This window comes from Paramisgurnus dabryanus, chromosome 8 (genome assembly GCF_030506205.2).
Source record: "Paramisgurnus dabryanus chromosome 8, PD_genome_1.1, whole genome shotgun sequence".
Lineage (NCBI taxonomy): Eukaryota > Metazoa > Chordata > Actinopteri > Cypriniformes > Cobitidae > Paramisgurnus > Paramisgurnus dabryanus.
Genome location: NC_133344.1, coordinates 14,069,938 through 14,077,476, shown reverse-complemented (window position 1 = coordinate 14,077,476; position 7,539 = coordinate 14,069,938). Strand labels below are relative to the sequence as shown.

General features: G+C 33.7%; 1 long non-coding RNA gene across 1 annotated transcript; it reads left to right on the top strand.

Moving 5' to 3' along the window:
• Window positions 1–221: 221 nt before the first annotated feature.
• On the top strand, window positions 222–3,843 carry LOC135770349 (uncharacterized). Its single transcript, XR_010542599.2, has 4 exons — window positions 222–779; window positions 999–1,102; window positions 3,141–3,212; window positions 3,298–3,843. It is a non-coding gene; the product is annotated as an uncharacterized lncRNA (long non-coding RNA).
• The last annotated feature ends 3,696 nt before the right edge of the window (window positions 3,844–7,539 follow it).

Here is a 7,539-nt window from a genome sequence, read left to right as displayed (position 1 = left end):
GAGGTACGCTGGTAATAATTAAATCTTTAATTACACTTTAAAAAAGTATGCTAAACTCAAGCATACTTTTAATGTATTTCTAAAAAGTGCACTAGAGGTACACTGGTAATAAATATATTTTTAATTACACTTTTTATAAATATGCTAAACTCAAGCATACATTTTACGTATTTCTAAAAAGAGCACTAGAGGTACGCTGGGAAAAAATATATGTTTAATTACACATTTTAAAAAAAAGTATGTTAAACACAAGCATACTTTTACAGAAGTTTTAGTGTATTTAGAAAAAAACATATATTTTTAAACATGTACATTAATTTTAATAGGCTAACATTGCAATTTCAACATCATATCATTGAACTTGCATTATATATTGATTTTACAAAGTTAATCCACATAAATTTCTTAGTGTTTATATTCAAACAACACACGTGACGGACCTGACTAAACCTCATTGGTTCTTGGGATTCAGTACGTCACATTGGCTTCCTGATTCTGTTGTTCGATACACAACGTGCGTGATCGTTGGTAAATGTGGATTAAAAGTTGAAACTAAAACTGTTAAATTATATATAGTGATCATCAGAGGACTTGGCTGAAACAACGCGATTCACATGGATTACTTCGGCGATATTTTTTATTGCTGTTGCGATTAACTTTTTGAAATGTGAGCAGTTTTTAAGTATCAAGTGGATCTGACATCGAGGGGAAATATACGTTTCTTGGATTTCATTAAAGTACATCGGTTTTTGTTTGAAGATGAATGAGAGAACATGAGGGTAAGTTAAGTGATGACAGATTTTTGCTTTTTATTTTTAGTGAACTATTAAATAAGTAGAACATTTAGTATTACAGTATGTCTTAATTTTAACCCAGCTTCTTAAAGCGTGTATGTTGTGTGGCTTTTGGAACATAACGTTACATTTTTTTGTGAGTAAAGTTAGGCATTTTATTTCTCTTGTTGTATTTCAGAAATCATAACAGCCTGTCTTTTTTAGCACAGCGGCATTCAAATTGACCAATCAGAGCCGAGAATATCTAATAAGTCGAAGTAGAGATGAACAGATGAAGATACAGCCCGTAAAAATACTTATTCTTGGTGGTAAGTTTTTAGTTCTACAGTATTTGTATAACATTAAGATAACTTTTACGTTTTTCTAATGCTAATGTTTAAAGAGTAACTAAACCCTAAACCAACTTTTTTAGTTAATGATCTGTAAGAATGATGCTTTATTAGTGTAAGTTTTTTGACATTTGGATATAAAGTGTTTCAATACTACAATATATGTTGTAAAAACGTCTGAGTGCTGCCCTCTTCAGGTTGAACGGTGGCTACTGGCAGGGCTCGAAATTGCGAATATTTTGGTCGCATTAGCGACCGAAATTTGATCTGTGCGACCTTAAAATATATTTGTGAGCATTTCTGCGACTGCCCATTTTGTTGTGGTGCGACTTGATTTAGATTTAGATTGCGTGCTGCTGTCCCAGGTTCAGTGTTCTCTCCAACGTTACATAACCAATCAAATTTCACCATTAAGTTCTTACGTTTAATGAAGACCGCAGATTGGCTAATATGAGCGTCAGTCATTCCTTGTTGCCGTGCTACGTTGGTACGTGAAGCGCGAAAATAAGACGCACCGCGAGCATGACGAGAACAAGCAGACTACAGCCAATGTTACTACTGTAATTAATGACGACGATCCGGATTCAAATGCGACTCCACCACCGGAAAATAAGACTTGACGTTAAACCTTTCAGAGAGAGTGGCTGAAAGATTTCGAGTGTCTCCGCTATGAAAATGGCTCGATGTAACTTACTTTGCTTACTGTAAATCCTGTAAAACGGCGTTGGTGGCGGAATCAAAACATTTTAAGCGCCAGACCTTGCTTAAACATGGCGAAAGTGCCAAAAACACAAGTAGTGTCATGACAAATGTGTTCATTATTGATGGAGACACCGACCTGTCTGTCAAAGAGTGTTTGATAGTGTATGTGCGCATGCGCTGGTGAAATGGACATCCGACAAATATCCTTGTGGTCCATGTTGATGTGGAACACGACAATGTTGATGGTATGTTTTTATAAAAAAATATATTTTTTAAAACATATTTAGTAGCAATAGCATCCTGGTAATGCAGTTATCAATACCAATATTAGCCTTCTATATTAAGCCTTCTATATTAAGGTCACTTTTGTTATGTCCCAATTAATCAGTGTTTTACGTGTTTGCTAGATTTTCTATTGTAATCTTAATAATTTTACCTGTAATTGGTAAATTATTATTGCTATACTATTTCAAAAGCAGTTGGGTATTCATTTAGGAATCTATGCAGTAAAAAAAATAAAATAGAAGACCAAATTTTAAATGCTGGCCATAGGATATGTAAAGCCTGGTGGTTGCATTTTATTTTAATAAAATAAATCTATTAACATATACATTGTAGTTGTGGTGCTTTTTAATTTTTGGATGGATGCGCCTAAATTTTTGCTGGTGCTCCTAACTCTTTAAAGTTGTGAGCACCAGTGCTACCAAAAAAAAGTAAATTTTGAGCCCTGTACTGCAGTTGAATTTTCCTATTGTATGTTGGACCGGACACTTTTAGACAACATTACAAAGACAATAATATATTACTAACGTGATAAGCCTGCTGGACGAATTGTAAAAAACAGCACAATGTAAGCACTGCTAGTACAGGCTAGCTGAATATATCTTAATGATTACAGAGATAAGAAAACACATAAAACTTGCAACCTTTCTCAGTTTGCACATCTGGACAATTCTTCACACATCATAGGTTGTAAATTTGGGTAAATCCAGCAAACAATTAATTTTAGCGATTCTGCTGTCACTCTGCTTTAAATCTCCCGCATCAGAAACTTAAGAGCAGCCTTGAGTCAATTGTGGAAGTTAAGCGTGCATAGAGTCCATTGGCATGACTTCTGATTTCCTTAAATCTCCTTAAACAGAGGTGAACTTTTCTTCTAAGCAAGACCACAATAGACATGTCAATGGAAAATGCCCTTGGTTAAAATAAAACACAATTATCAAAGTAAAGAATATCCTGTAATACACACAGGTTGCATTATATCAGTGTCAGTGAGTTAAGCCTCCTATAACCCTTTGTTCAATGTAACTTGTAGAGTGCCATGTAGCGACGGATCAAACGGACACTCATGTCAAGCTTGATGAGGACACAGTCAAAGCTTTAAAAGGTAAACTGAGAAGTTAACAAAATTCTAATGCATATGTTCATTAATTATTGGTTAATTTTGTATATATTCTGTTTCCTTTTCACAGACCTTGTGATTAAGTCTTCAGTGTCTGAATGGCAAGAAGAAGTGACCCTCTACTTAAACGTGACATTTAAACTGCTCTGTGTTTTGGTTCAGCCATTTGTAGGTTTATCTCGAGTAAGTTCAAATGCACTTCTGCATTTGTCCAGTAACTTTTTGTTTAGAGAATTACATCATTATGATTATATAATTATTCAATGGTTGCATATTCATAGTGTACTTTTCATATTGATGTATTAATGTTCCACAATTTGATAAAAGTAGCTCATTGCATTTCACTGATCTTTGTTTTATATTGTAAAATCATTTCAATAGCAGTAAATACATACTTAGTTGTTTCTTTAACATTTAATTAGTTGTTAATGATGGAAGAAACCGGTTCTTATGTATGAATACAGAATAGGTATCATTTTAGAATGAGTTAAAACATGTTTTGGTGGCAAACATGCAGGTAAAATAGTACATATATAACATTCTAATAGTATACTTGACTGTAATTCAAATGTCACATACAGTACATTAGAAATGATTTATTTTATGTATACAAATGTGTGGGCAATATATTATTATTTCATTTTGTATGCTATATTATTTATGGTATATTATTATATCTGAAATTATTAAATTACATTTATAAGTGTTTAAAAGGTGGGTTCAAATGTGCTTCAAGTTGTAACTGAATACAATTTTAGAAAATAGCACATTTGAGTACACTTAGATTGTCTTAAGTTTGTCTTAACAAGTACTAAATACTACTTTTTAGTATATTAAGCACAATTTACTGCACGAAAATAAAGAGCTTTTGGTACCTCAAGGTTGTGAACTTAAAGTGTATTTTAGTGAACTTTTTCACCTGGGAATACATTTGGTATATTATTTTAACATACTACTAGTATATTTTAAAGTAGATTCGTAAATGTTTAAAGGTGGGTTCAAGTTGTAATTAAAGATATTTTTTAAATACAGACCTAGTATGTTAAAATTACATTTTAGTTCAACTTCATGGTGTCTCAAAATAGCACAGTTGAGTACACTAAGATGGTTTTAAGTTCATCTTAAAAAGTACTTAATACTACTTTTTAGTATACTAAGTTCAAAATTAGTGTGTGAAAATAGAGCACTTTTAGTATAATGTGGAAAGTGTACTTAAATAGTGTATTTTAGTGAACTTGTTTCACCTGGGAATACATTTGGAATATTATTTTAACATACCATTAGTATACTTTAAAGTATATTTAAAAATGCTTAAAGGTGGGTTCAAGTGTACTTCAAGTTATAATGAAATATATTTTTTTAAATACAGACATAGTATGTTAAAAATACATTTTAGTTCAACTTCATGGTGTCTCAAAATAGCACAGTTGAGTACACTAAGATGGTATTAAGTTCATCTTAAGAAGTACTAAATACTACGTTTTAGTATACTAAGTTCAAAATTAGTGTGCGAAAATAGAGCACTTTTAGTATATTGTGGAAAAGTGTACTAAGTGTACTTAAATAAAGTGTATTTTAGTGCACTTTTTTTCACCTGGGAAGCCCGTGCATTAAGGCGGCCTTGAATGTACTGATCAACATTATCAGGTCAAGGCAGAATTTTCTCTACAGAAAGGACACAAAGATTCATATAAAGAATGTGCATATAATCAGAGAGGATATGCATAAAAGAACTGAGTTTGTCTCATGAGTTAACCTGTTTAGGGCGTGGGAGCACAAATTCTAAAAGGGTGGTATAGCCTTAAATTATTCTAACATTAATTAATTATTAAATAACAAACTTTCCATGTTTCGTTACCTATAAGGGTAGATTTGTGTAGGTAAAGTTGAGATATTTTGGTATTTATTCCACAAAAAACTTGCCTACGAAGTGCGCTCTACACTGTGGCCGTTTCTCAAACGAAAGGCTGCATCCTCCGGAGGTCGCATATGCAGGCTGCATACGTCATCAAGCGTAGTTTGTTTCAGTTGACTGAGCATAATTCGCAAGGCATAAATATTACAACAATTATTAACTAAAATAATAATAGTCAACTTTATAACATTCTTGAAATAAGACAATATTTATGACGTTTGCAGCCTCCAAATGCGACCTCTGGGGGATTCAGCCTTCCGATTGAGAAACGGACAGTTTACAATTCAGAACTTATAACAAGTCCCGCCTCTCTGATGTCCTGATTGGTCTACCGATATACAAACCGCTTATGATTGTACTGTATTATTAAATACAATCGTTGCCGAGTCTGCAGGCTGAACACTTTACCTCAGAGCGTCTGTAAACTGAATAAATTTAGAATATCACCTGAAAATCCAATAACATCAGCACATTTTCATCTAAGTAGCTGATTTCTGTAAATGAATGTAAAATTGAATGTATATTGCACATGGTGAAGTCCGTATATACATTAACGACGATTTGAGACCACTGATCTATATAAATGACTGGATTGCGCATGACGTCACACTTGTGAAGCCACCGCGCCGCCATGTTGGTATACCCAAACGTTCTATTAAATCAATGGACGTTATCAGATTTTAATGATAAAACATCACTTTACTCATCTTCGTTTTTATATGTGAAGTTACCCTGGACATTATTACAACACAAACGTCCAAAGCATGTACATACACTGTAAAAAAAAAATCATTTTTGTTTAAATGTAGCTTAAATAAATTGATTGCAACCACTTATAAAAAAATTATTAAATTCAATGAATCATTTTTTTTTAGTGTGTATATCTAAAGTGTGCACAACCACATGTGCGCTTACACACACAAACACACACATAGATATTGTTTCCTAGGCGGTAGCAGGGCTGGACTGGGCCAAACCGGCCCACACTACATACACTGCATTAAAGAAAAAATGTTTTTAGTATTTTTGTCTTGTTTTCAGTAAAAATATCTAAAAATTCTTAAATTGAGATGTTTTTTCTTGATGAAAAAAAGGCTTATTTTCTTGGGTCATTTTGCTCATTAATAAAAAGCATCTTATTTTAAGAATTTTTAGATATTTTTTCTGAAAACAAGACAAAAATACTAAGAATTTTTTTTCTTGAAAATCTTTTTTTGCAGTGTATATAATTACAAATACCACCCATCTTTGCACGCCTTTAAATATGTATAGCAATAGCAACTCCAATTCCATAAAAGCACTAAACCCAATTAATAGCAGGTTGAAAAGAGTGAGAGTTGACACAACAAACACTTCTAGAATGTGTTATTTATTAATGCAATAAAACTGTATAATCCACACTTATGAATCCTAAAACAAGCTTCATGCTATTGGCAAAATTTGCCATTAAATTGCTGACTTTTTACAAAATACAAGTGCTGCTTACAGTAATATTGAAAACTGATTATTACTTCCAGTACTTACAGGAAAGTATTCACTACATTCACTGAACTAAACTAGTGTGATTACAGTAATAGAGATTTTTAACATTATCTGTCAAGTGTGTTGTTATACAATAAACATATATTTTTCTGTAAGCAGATCTTCTCGATTGTTTGATTTTGCTTGAAGAGAAATGATACGTTTTGAAACAGACTATCAACGAAAAATCTACGAATCAGATACACTCTCGTAGTCAAAGAGCAAAGAGTGCAATTATTTTATTGCAGCTTTATCACCATATTTTGTGTTTTTGACTCAGTTTTGTCAAGGGGTATCTATCTACACTTGTGTTTTGAAAGCAGTTCTGCTTACCGCAGGCACTACACTCACTTCTCCCTCGTCTCTCTCCCTCTCCTCACTGACACTTTGCGTGCTGGTGCTGCCAGTGCCACCACCGCACCGCCACCATCATCATCATCACCAGCGACGCGAGTTGAATGTCCTGCTGCCGCAGAAAACCTTTGTGTTATTTTAACACATTTTGCAGCGTCTGCCTGAAGAGCCTGTTTCTTTTTGTCGCGCAGTTTTTCTGCTCCTCCCTTGCGTTTTTTCTCCATCTCTCTCGCTCTATTTTGACACGTGAACTGACTGACGATGCACGCTTGAGACCAAAGCGGCGATTGGGCCAGTTTAATGTCAGTAAAATAAAATAACCAATGGGCTGCTGCTTAAATGTGAGTGGGCCGGTCTATCTAGAAAAAAAGATGAAGACTGGGCTGGTCAGTCATTGGGCCAGCTTAATGTCGTTTAAAAAAAAAAAACCAATGGGCTGCTGCTTAAATGTCAGTGGGCCGGTCTGTCTAGAAAAAAAAGACGCTAACTGGGCTGCTCAGACAAAGATATTATGAGATGTAT